The following is a 13,019-nucleotide window of genomic DNA, read 5'->3' as shown; positions in this document are numbered from 1 at the left end:
TAGGAGATAATGGTCGAAACATTAAAAATCACAGTAATAATTTTATAAATTTATGATTTTAGCTTTCCTAATGGCTCTTACAATAAAGCAACTCTTTGCGGACATGGGCAAAGATTACCTGTTTCTGTGTCCCTCATCTCATAGTACAGGGCCTTGCACCTTGTTTGGATTTATATCTATGTGTTAGTTAAAATGACATCTCATAGAATCATACACTTAAAGCAGGAAAAGCCTCAATGATCAGATGATCATGTAGTCCTGCTCTCCTCATGCAGACAATGGGATTTTAGAAAGAAGGAATTTCTAAAGGTCACATGCTAATTAGTTGAAGAGCATAGACTAGAATGTAGGTTGTTTGATTCGGTTTCTCGAGTCATTGAAAGATTCTGCTTTGTATGAAAAGTTTATTAACTCCCGGAGGGGGCGATAGGGGCTGTGAGGAACATGTAAATATGCCCGTGGAATGACACCATAGGTTCCCGGAACCGTTGTCCTCATATTGTAGAAGCCTGTGCTGTGGACAGGTCCTTGGCAAAGGGTCCATGCTTGGCAGCTGCTTCATTAATTGTTCACTCTAAGACTAGCTTTTAAAAAAGATAGTTCTTGTGATGTAAATGATAAAGATAATCACTTCCTGTAATTTAGTGCCCCGAATGTGCCTGCTATACGAGGAGGGAGAATTGGGCCTTTGCCTAGCATAAGTCTAATGTGCACTGGTCCTGAAATGTCTCAGGTGGAAGATTAAATTGAATTGTAATTCTCTTCCAGGTTTGTGGGGCGGTGTGTGTGTTGGGGTTGGGGGAGGTGTCGGGACTGTATGTAATAGGACCATGCTTATTCAAGTGTGGGTAAGGTTCATGTTTATCAAAATTTGAAAAAAGGTATCATTCTACTGAGCCCCTCCGAATCCCTTACACTCATTTCTTCGTTGTTTCCTTTTTGACTGACTTCCTTTTCCTTAGGAAATGTTCTGGCACCAGTTATTTCCATCCAGTCTTTACTCACGGCAGCTGGACTTGGCTGCTCTGAAGTTGAGTAGTCTTGGATTTGCACCCTGACTCAGGCTGTGAGGCTCAGGGAAGTTCCTCCACCTCTCTGAGCAGGTTTCAATGGTTTCAGCTGACATTCACATGTCAATACTAGTGCCTATCTCATACCACTGGGAGGATTAAATGAATGATTATACAAAAATGTTCAGCACAATGCCTGCCATAGGGCAGACCTTCTCGTGCCTTGTTATTATTCATGGTACTCTCAAGAGGGCTTACATTTACATTTTCTATCTCTAATTGCATATAAGACATTGTCCTCCACTAAAGGGGTTTCATGCTGTAAAAGGAGAGTCCCCTATTCTGGCAAAACATACTGTTAGCCTGTACAGGGACAACACTGAGGCCGCCATAGGGAATGATCATCATGTGAGTATGTCTGTGTGGAATACAAAATTACAGCCTCTGTGAAGACTGTCTTTCATTTCAGGACCATTTATGATTACGTGTCATCTTTCTAGCTGTTGGCGAGTGCAGTGCTCTGTGGGAAAGTGGAGCTGCTATTTTAACTGTGGGCTGCAGATCCCGGCTATCACATAGAACAAGAAACCCTGAACCTCAAGTTGCTGTAAATGCCTCTTCCCTTGCCCACAGAACACCTCTGATCCTGTCTCTCACTGAGGCTGTTCTGATGCTCTGATGTGATATGTAATGGTCTCTCTCACTCGTCAGACAACTCTTGGGCATGAAGCTTATGTATTTTTCTGTGTCCAGCATCTAGCAGAGTGCATGGCCCCATAGTTCTCAAGTAATATTTGTTGCATCAGGTTAAAATATGCAAACTGTTATTTGAATGGTTTGGTGGGACAATTTCTGTATTTGTGAAAATACAAAGTGGCTGTTACTGTGAGAGGTGCTGATTATATCTTTCATTTAGAAATATGAAAGTTGCTCATTGTTCGGTGTGTCTAAATAGGTACTGTTTAAATGCCAGGGGTGATAATGGCAGGTTGTATGGCAGCAAGCCAAGCACAGCTGAGAGGACTGAGGTAGAGTAACAAACCTGTAATCAGAGGAATTTGATGAGAGTCATTGAGAACCAAAGTTTGATGTCAGAATCTGAGCTCAAGAATAATTATACCTCCTTATAAGAAAATCAAGAGCAACAAGGGGTTGCTAAGGACTTACCTTCCCCAATGTATGAATCCCACCTGGCTCAGGTATACTTATTTAAAAACATCTAGGCCCAACAACGCACCATCAGTTACCATAATCAAAGGTGGCACCCCATCATCCACGATAAAGAAAAACATGATATTTAGGGAGCAATTATTGCCCATACAGCATAATTATTGTCTTATCTTTGTGCTGTGATGAAACCAGCCCCCAACCCAAGCCATCTTATATATGTGTGCTCCTTGAATGGAGGGAGTTTGATATAATTGTCTTGAACTTATAAGGCAAAGGCTCAAGGGGACAGAGTTGTGTCAGGAGCACCAGATATGGAGTCAGACAGACCAAGAAGAAAATTCCAGCTCTCATACTTCCTGGCCTTGGGCCAGTTACCCAGACTCTCTAAGCCTTAGTATTCCTATAAAGTTATAGTGAGGATAAATAATTTATATAACAGGCTTACCACAGGACCTGGTATCAGTGCTCAATAAATGGAGGTAGCCATTATTTTCCTCTGTAGTAGCAGCAGCAGTAACACTGTAAGTAGCAGCAATGATAGTAATATAGAAACGGTGGTAGGGTCTGTCCTCAGGGGGGTTGACATTATGTCAGTCACTTGGGGAGGAGGCCAGACCCTCAGACAGGAAAACAGAACTCAGGAGACCTGGGTGTTGTGCTGGAAGAGTAACTCCTGCCTCTCTTGGGCATCTGGCTTAGAAATGTCCAAGTGATCTTTTGGGTGAGAAGGGAAAGCTAGTTGGGGAGACATGCAGGGATCTAGATAAAGAAGTCGCCCTGTAGGGACTCTATCCAAAGATACATTAAGTATGGCTGGTAGATCAGATGATCAGATTACAGATGATTTCCCTTTTGTTCCTCCAGTCTTTTCAATCTAGTTTAATTTTCACTTCATCTTAGATTTGCCATGAGCCATGAAGGAAATTGTGATATTCCCTATTTGAGTTTGATCTTCGCTGGAGTGATACGCCACTTAAACCCTTTACTCGGACCCTCTTCTCCCTCCCAATAGGGTCGGTGAGGCTTGGACAAAGGTCATTAGCAATACATCCCAAAGTGAAGGTAAAGTTGGGGACATAAGGTCCCCACAAGGAGATCCTCCCTTCATGGACAATCTTGAAGTTCTCACTTTTAATTTTATGAAGAGTTCTTGCACGTGTTCCACCTGCTTAATCATATACTATGGCATACTCTTCAATGGTTAGTATGTTTAATATAATCTTATTTTTTCTATTAGATTGTAAACTCCCTGAAGACAGTGATTTTGTTATACTTTATAAAAATCATCTATAGCATTTGGCACAATGATCTATAAGTGAATATTCGGTGAATATGTTTACTATTTATCTAAAATATTACATTACCTTGGGCATTGGCAATACCCTGAGTTCTTATCATAACAGTATTGTACTTCCTTATTCTATCAGATCTTTTGGAGCTGCAGATATTTCTGTATGCTATCAAAATTGCAACTCACTTTGTTTTTAACAAAACTAGAGGATAATTAAATGGCAGTGTTCTCAGTTCCCCAAATTCATACAGCTGGGGGCTATCTCCAGTAGTCACCACTCAAACATAGCTGACATAAAACTTAGGCATCTTGCTATGCAGGAAATGACATTTTAATTTGCATCTTGAGAACCTAAATTTATGGGAATTTATTAGAGAAGCTGGATGTGAGAAACTAGAAGGGCCTATCAATGAGGTGACGTGTTCAAAGCAACACATCACAAAAACCCAGGAAGTGGTGTGTCTGTAGTCAGTTGTCAGTTAACTCTGTTAATAGCTGAGGAGGGGCACAGAAAATTTAAAACGTGATCCGAAACTTGTTTCCTGATGAATGATAATGGCACTGTAGCAGCAGTTCCTTCCCCAGTAGGTTGTAAAGCAGTACTAAAATGTACTTTCATTTCCTAAACCCAGTGACAAGACTGTGGCCCTGTTACACTCAAGAGGATAATATTTCTGTTGGATAAATAAGAACCTCTTCTATGCACATAAATTATCTTTTGTCAACATCAGAGCATATTTCTTTCCTCGTGAGGTGGAAAGCAGCAGCTCTTCCTCAGCATGGAAGCAGGGGGTGCAGACCCAGAGTAGCTTCCGGCTCCCCAGCAGGTGCAGGGCGCTGGGTGCAGAGTGAGGGTGCTGAGAGATGAGGCCAACTGTCAGCCAGTTCAGTCACTCATTTGAGTTGGTTCCAATTCCAAAGAGCATTGCAAACAAAACAAAGGTACTTCTTAGTTCTTAGAAGGTGACTACTGTGATATTACTTGAAAAAATATGTCTCATTAATTGAATTCCAATAATGTCAGGTATTGTGGCAATTTGCTTTGTAGGCACCATCTCGTTTCATCCTCTCTACCGTCTCACCTTCAGTAAGATGAGGTGAGCGTGCTTCTACCTTAAGTAGGTAAGGAAACCGGGGCGCAAACTCAGGTTCGTCTGACTGCAAGCAGATGTTCTTCAGTTGGAAATTATTTGGCTTGGGGTTTTGGGAATGTGTCTAATAGCAGGAGTAATCTTAGCACCACAAACAGTCTTAGACCATGTGTTGAGGGTGGTGCTGTGATATCGTCCAGGTGGAGAGTTCATCCCGACAAGAGCAGTGGTGAACTTGTTGCAAGTTAGAAAATCTGCCCATCAAACTTCCAAACTGTACTGAGTATCGCCGGACGCTGCCTCTGAATGCCCATGGCTATTGGGCTAGTGTTTGCAGATAACGGGGTGGGCACCACTTACCCTGTGCCTCAATGCCACTGCTTGACATAGCTCCTTTCCAGAGGCTGACCTTTCTGTTTGTCATACAGGTAAGTTCTGCCATATAGGCATGTTCCTCTTTTCAGTTGTCAGATGATTATAAGGAATAAGAAGTGAAGTGTTCTTAATATTACGCTACCTGGATCCTGCCTCGTTAATCATACCTTCTTTTTGTGGGGCTTCAGAGGAAATATTACAAGTAAGGAATCTAGCAGCATATACGGCAAATTTCCACTTTATTCATAGTTGGGCACATATCTCACGACCTATGCTGGAGCTCTGGTAAAAGACTGACTTGAAGCCTGAGGCTTAGGACTGAGGTTTAAGCAAGGCTTAGCCCCTGTTCCCTACTTCCCTCCTCTCACAATGGAAGGTTTGGAACCAACAGGCCAAGGTAAACTTGTAAAAAACAAGATGGCTGGGCTCCACTTTGAGTGCACTTACATAAACATACATTCACAGAAGCTATCAGTACCCTACCCATACCCTCTCAGCACTCACAATCTTAGTATACTTTAGGGGTCCTACTGCATGCACCCAGGACTCTCAGCTGGGCCGCTGGAAATCCTGGGTATTTAATGACCCCAGGAACAGCCCTCTGTGGATGGGAGTTGGAGGACAAGTACCCCAGCTTCTTCGCTGCTCAGATGTGATGAGTGTGGGCATATTCTACAGCTTCTTCCAGGGTTCCATCATGGTTGAGACTCAGTTGCCTAGAGTGATTAACCTGCTTAGTAGTTGTAGTAGGCAGAATGATGGTCTCCAAGAGGCCCACACCCTAACTCTTGGCACCTGTGAAGTTGTGTGAACATACGTGGGAAAGAGGATCTGAAGACATAATTAAAATGATAGATTTTAAGATAGGGAGGGTATCCTAGATTATCCAAGTGGGCCAAATCTAATCACATGTTCCCCAAAAGCAGAGCTTTTTCCAGCCGGAGGCAGAGGGGATGCAGCAGAAGGAGAAGTCAGAGAGGGCTGAGGCATGAGGAGGAGTTGATACAATGGCTCTGGCTCTTAGATGTAAGGACCAATGTTCAAGGATCAGACAGAGGCCTCAGAAGCTACAGGTGGCCTCCCGCTGACAGCCAGCAATGAAGTGGGACCTCTGTCCTACAACTACAAGGAACTAGATTCTGCCAACAACCTGAATGAACTTCTACCCCAGGAAGGAGATTCTCCCCCAAGGTCTCTAGACAAGAGCCCAGACCTGCCAACACCTTTGTTTTGGTTTCATGGAAGCCCAGCAGAGAACTAGCTCAGCTATGCTGTGCCTGACTTCTGACCTACCGAAACCATGAAATATCAAATGTGCACTGTTTAAAGCCGCTAGGTTTGTGGTAATTTGTTATAACAGCAATCGAAGCCTAATACAATAAGGCATCCATTCTTGGTCTGCTCCCTTCCCTGATTCACTCCCCGACTGGTTTCTTTTGGGCTCCCCTCGCAAATAAACCATTTGCACTCACATCCCAATTGGAACTGTACTGGGACCATTGTGGAGGTGCAGCATTCAGTTCTGCAGCTGCAGGCCTTCGAAGTCTGCTGCAGTGTTGGAGCTGAGGACACACTCCCCTGGGAGCTCCTGGCCAATGGCCAGGCTCAGCAGAGTAGCTGACCTGATCATTTTGCTCAACTCAGGACTCCTCCACAGGCTGCCTTTGTGCTGGTGTCCAATTGTGCTTTCCAAGGCTCTTGAGAGCTGCACCGCAGTTTGGGGCTTTTCCTACCACTCATCCTTTCCATTCTCTTTCCCAGATGCCAAGCCTATGTGGCTACCTGAAGGCTTTCTTTGTCTACTCCTATTTCCCTTTATCTTTCACAGGTGTTACCCCCAATAAATCTCTTGTACTTTTAATTCAGTTGTGGTATCTGCTTTTCCAAGGATCAAACTGACACATCAACTAAATAACATATGCTATGCCTCATCCAAGAAGGTGGAGGTCGCCTAGACCAACTGAGCACATTGAAATAAAATCAGATATGTATAGAGAGGAAGTGGAGAGTGTCTATATGTCGATCAAGGCAAAATAATACCACCCATTAAAAACTGTGATCCAATAAACCTTCTGGAATCTTAATAATTCTGATGAACAATTTTACAGGAAGGTAAGAAGGGATAAGCTTGTGGTTGAGGGCACTCAGCCGGGGATCAAGAAACGACACGAAAATTCTCTGCCTTTCTTGTTTCTTTCTTCAGGGGCCTGAGTTCCGACATAGTTTAGCAGTGGGAGCCTGCGAGGCTGCAAAAAACATAAAAGTTCAGGAAAAAGTGAAGGAGGCTATAGCAGGACGATATTGTATTGTACAGTGTCCACACAGAGATGATTCATGGCTGGCCAAGACATTCTGCCCAGGAAAATTAGCCTTGTGGCCCTACTTCTTTAGGGGGCAGGAGACTCAGCAGAAGACCGTATTCAAAGGGCAAGTCTGAGCCAAAAGCTGATGTTGCAAAAGGCAAACTCTCAAACCTAGCAAACATAAATCCAGATATGAGATTTTGAGTTTAAAAAGTGCTCTGCTATTTGAAAGCTGGTTATATTATGTGCTTCAACGCTGGTAATAAAATTTACATGACAGCAAAACAAGAAGCTGCCTTAATTAAAAATAAAGAAGCTTCAATCTAAGTTGCATCTGAAGAGTGATTTAAAGAAATTACTAATAGGTGTATCTATGTATAGACATACCCACTGATGGGGGCACTGATTTTACTAAATCCAGAAAATTAAAATATTGTTCTTAATAGCTTATATCCCAAGAGTGTTATACAAAGAAGCTCAAATACAGAGCACATGTCCCATTCAAGGTTCTTGAGTCCAGTGGATTTATACTCAGATTATTCTCCAAAGAGTGTCAAAATACAATATTTGCTGAGGGAATTACTACTTATGAAGATCCCTTGCACAACAGAGATCAAGTTTGGAAATGTCACACACACTCTGACATGTTCCAAGTTATTTAATCTGTAAAATTTCTGACCATTGAAAATCTTCAAGGCAAAGAAAATTGCCCCTTCTACTTGCTTCCTGTACGTACCTATTCTGTGTTGTCTCCCCTCAAGGTCAGAACCCATACTGTCAACTTCTTTTGGTATCCCCCAACTCCTACATCTGGCACACTGATGTGCATGGGACAGGACACAGGTGCTACTGATTGAGGGGGCTTCACTGCATACAAGTGTGTATGAAAGTGTTCTGCTGGGGCTCAAAGACCTGTCCTAGATAGAACACTTGACCATTTTCAGTCACTCTGCAACATACCTATTGGACTCAAACCAGGACACAAATCAGAGCCTTTAGCATAAAGATACCTCCTTTGACATCAGTTCTTGATGTAGCAATTGCATTTGGAGATGCCTCTCATGTAGTACTAGGGTTACAGTGTCTGGCCAAGGCAGCATAGCTGAGTGGTTGGTCCCATGGACTTTGACTTATGTTCTGTTCCTACTCCAGTACCTATTAGCTGTATGACCTTGGGCCAATTTCTTAATTTCTCCAAACCTCCATTTTCTTATCTGTAAAACAGGAAAAATAGCAGTATCTACCTCATATGGTTATTGGGAGGATAAATAAGAAAGTAAACGTAAAATACTTAGTGATGCCTGACACATTAGAGTTTGATAAGTACTAGGTTGAAAATATAGTATTTAATAATGTCTTAGAAATTGAATGGGAATACCTCTCTAACCTACTGCCTAGCAGAGAGGAGGTACTCAATAAGTGATCTATTTTAATTAAGATAGGCTAAAGTGCTATTACTAATTAACTCAAGATATAATGCCTCAAACTCAATAGAGGTTAGTTTTTTCTTTACCATACAGTCCAAGGTGGATGTTACAAGTCAGTCAAAGGGACTGTGCTCCACATAATCACTGAGGGACCCGAGGTGAAAGTGGTAGTGCCATCATCAGTTTGTGATGCTCTGGGGTCACTATCCCTGTTGGCTGGTATGGAGTGCGGGAGAGAGTGTGAGGACAACTTCCTGGGAGGATTTTTATGGGCCAGAAACCAAAGTGACATACCACTTCCCTTTGCATCTCATCAGAGAAAACTTAGCTGCATGTCCATACTCAACTAAATGGAGATTGTAAAATATAAGTACGTTGGGGAGGATCGATTTTGGTAGATAGCTAACAGTCTCCACTAATAATATCTCTTCTGAAGCAATAAGCTCAATGTTGATTCATTTATGAGGTTAGATAAAATTTTTCTTTAATTTTAAAACTTTAAAACCTTAGCAAGTTAGAGTCAAAATGTTCCTATAAATCTATAGGGAAGCCCCTGTTTTAAATTTAATTTTTTTTTTTTTTTTTTTGAGACAGAGTCTCACTTTTTTGCCCGGGCTAGAGCGAGTGCTGTGGCATCAGCCTAGCTCACAGCAACCTCAAACTCCTGGGCTCAAGCGATCCTGCTGCCTCAGCCTCCCGAGTAGCTGGGATTACAGGCATGCGCCACGATGCCTGGCTAATTTTTTCTATATATTTTTAGTTGTCTGATTAATTTCTTTCTATTTTTAGTAGAGACGGGGTCTCACTCTTGCTCAGGCTGGTTTCGAACTCCTGAGCTCAAACAATCCGCCCGCCTCAGCCTCCCAGAGTGCTAGGATTACAGGCTTGAGCCACCGCGCCTGGCCAAATTTAATTTTTTAATGTTATAAATACCAGAACTCCTAAAATGAAGCAGTCATAGAAGGCATACACACTATATGCCACAACTTTAGGAATTTATTCACACATTTATTAAAACAACAATATTTATTGAATATTTAGTTTGCTCCAGAAACCATGCATTTCTGTGGCTGATACAATAAAGCAAATCTAGTCCTCAAAGAGCTTGCAGTCTGGTACCGATGTGATGAATTAGAAAATGAGACTATTGTAGAAGAAGAACAAATGAAGTGCTAGAAGCAAAAGAAAAACCAACTTCTATTAGGCAAGAGCTGCCCTTCTATTTTCTAGGCTCTTTGAGATCTTTAAATGGAACCTCTGTTTTGTCAAACGATAGATTTCTTTCCAAGTCTTCAGTTGGCCAGGGCATCATGGAATGTAACTCCTCCTCTTCCTCAACATTCACGCACATATAATTTTTAGTTTTTTTACTTCCAAGAGGGGAAACTTTTAAGGGAATTCTTTTTGAATCAAAATTAAGGTTAGATATCTTTGGAGATTTGCATGGAAATCACTTCAAAGCAAATTATTAGAACTGAAAAAACGATTTATATCATAAGCTTTAAAGTCCTATATTTTTTGCTTTTTTTTTTTTGCTTTAGAGAGATTATAAAATTCTATCTATTTGCATAATAATCTACTTTTTCAAAAATATCCTGGTAAGACGTTTGAAAATATCTATTTCATCAATATCTATTTAAAGATAGAGCTGGAAATAAAGACAATTTAAAAATTAATTACAAGCTTATCTCATTAAATCCCTTTCAAAAACTGAGGGCAAAATAATTTCCTTTTTTCCAAAAGTAAAATATAAGCATACTTTGATTATAATTATGCTGTTACTGATTATTAAAAGAAGATATTACTAGAACCAAAATTAAACTTTCTGAAAAATATCACTTCCTATTTCAAATTAAAAGAAGTTTGAACACACTGTCTTTGTACTTTTTTATAAGATGTTTCTAGCCTGGAATTCTTTAGGCACAGAATGTGTGTTTTCTGCTTTGAACAAGTGGGGGATAAGTTTCTAGATTTTGTGGGTGCATCAGCTGCTCTTTGAAGGTCTCTTCTGGTATACCACAATGCTGAATGATTTTCCATTGCATCTCATTTCCATTTTCTCTATTATGGGCAATGATGCAATGTACAGCTTTGGATATTTAGCTTTTTCTTCTTTTGAAACATTTCCTTCCTTTTTCTCAAGATAAAAGGGTGCTTTTAAACTGGGATCCAAGTTGTAAGACAGTTGAAACATAATCAAAATAGGTCTTCCTCTCAGCATTTCATCTGCCAATATACCACATCCATTCTTGCTAATATTTAGGGTTGGAGCAGCTATGTGTGAAGAACACAGAATTCCCAGTAAATGTTGTCATTGGTAAGCTTGCTCCCTTAGACATGTAATTCCCTCTCCCTAAGTCTTAGTACCTTGTCGCTGAATCTTCTTAGCTCTAACAGTAGTTTTCTTCATACAGGCAAATCCTAGATCAATATTAATAATTATCCCACCTCTAAAAATCTGTTTAAGTCAGTAAACTCTCTTACCCCTCGAATTCCCTAGTCACGTGCTGCATAACAATATTTCAGTGAAGAATGGACTGCATATATGACAATGGTAACATAAGATCATAATACCATATTTTTACTGTACCTTTTCTATGTTTAGATATATGCTTAGCATTGTGTTACAATTGCCTACATGATTCAGTACAGTAACATGCTGTGTAGGTTTGTAGCCTAGGAAAAATAGGCTATACCATACAGCCTAGGTATGTAGTAGGCTATGCCATCTAGGTTTGTGTAAGTACACTCTATGACTCTGTGATGTTCACACAGTGACGAAATCACCTAACGATGCATTTCTCAGAACATATTCTCATCATAAAGAGATGTGTGCCTTCAATTCTATTCCACCATTTTCCCAAATTCATTGAGATATACCACTTTCTCACTGTTGAAGTCACCAGTTATTTATACTTAGTGTCAACACTCACATCTCTGCCTTCTTATTCTTGATCTTTTAGATGTTTTTGACACAGATGCTCTCTGGTTTTTGAGATAGGCTTCTAGGACACGTTTCTGGGATCCCTTCTGTCTCACCTGCCCCACCTCAGTCTCCTGATTTCTCCCTCCCCTCAGTCACACCTCTCAATGCTGGAGTTTCTCAGGACTCAGTCTCTGGCCCTCTTCTTCCTCCTATCAACATTCTCTTCTTAGTTGTTTCCATCTAATCCCATAGCTATAAAGCCCCACATTTCTACCTCTCTCCTGGCTTTTGGCTTGTATATTCACCTTCATTTGGATATCTAATAGACACTTGCAATGAGCAGACCCTTTAGTTTTCCTGTCCTCCTACACTCCCAGGCTTCAGAGCATCACCATCCACATTGCTCTCAGGAAAAACAATAATGCCATGGTACTCAAATTGGACCCTTCCCTCACATCACACTTTCTCTATTGGCAGAATTTTCAAATTAGATTCTGATTTCAGCTACTCACTATTTCCACCACTTCCACCATTTACCGAGTACTCACTATTTACCAGGTCCTGTTCTCAGCTCTTTGCCTAAATTTCTTGCTATAAGCCCTTTGAGATGGCTATTATACCTGTTTACATTTTATAGATGAGGAAACTGAAACAGAGGGAAGATAAACCTGTCCAAAGATACATTGCTAATAATTGACAGAAGTGGGATTGGAATGTGGACAGCTTAGCTCTGTCACTTGAGCTCTTCAATGCTGTACTTGATTATTTTCATGTCCCTCATCTGGTTAAAATGTTCTAAAGGCTCCTCATTGCAACTAGACTAAATCTAGCTCCTCCCTAGGGCTGCAAGACCCCATGTGGTCTGGCCCCTGCTTACTGCTTTGATTTAACATTGCATCCTCTTCCTTCTCTCTTTTCTTCCTCATTCATCACACCACAACCAGGCTGGATTCCAATTTATTGCTTGTTCCTGTTTTAGGCCTTTGAATTTGCTCCTTTTTTCTTGGGATGCACCTTGCCAGATCTTTGCACAGCTGCCTCCTTTGTCTCATCTAAATCTCACCTCCATTGTTACCACCTCCAGGAACCCTCCCAATCCTCCTGCCCTAGTTCTTCTCTTTGAAGCACTTCCAACTACCAGAATACATCTCATTTACTTATTTGTATTTGTTCTCTCTTTCCCTCCATTAGAATGCAAGCTTCTTCAGGGCTTTGCAGTCTTATTCTCTCTGTAACCCCAATGCTTTGAAGAGTGTCAGGCACAAGACAAACCTCATATCTGAAATGGCATGATGGCTCTCTTCCAGGGCTACTGCAAAGGACAAGTGAAATTGTGTCAAGGAAATCTCTTTGTAAAGTCTAAAGTTCATAATATATAGCAGATATTATTGTTTTAAGCTGGAGACTCTGATGTAGCAGAGGCCAC

Source organism: Propithecus coquereli, unplaced genomic scaffold (genome assembly GCF_000956105.1).
Source record: "Propithecus coquereli isolate 6110/MARCELLA unplaced genomic scaffold, Pcoq_1.0 Scaffold2, whole genome shotgun sequence".
Lineage (NCBI taxonomy): Eukaryota > Metazoa > Chordata > Mammalia > Primates > Indriidae > Propithecus > Propithecus coquereli.
Note: the sequence above shows the minus strand (reverse complement) of the source record.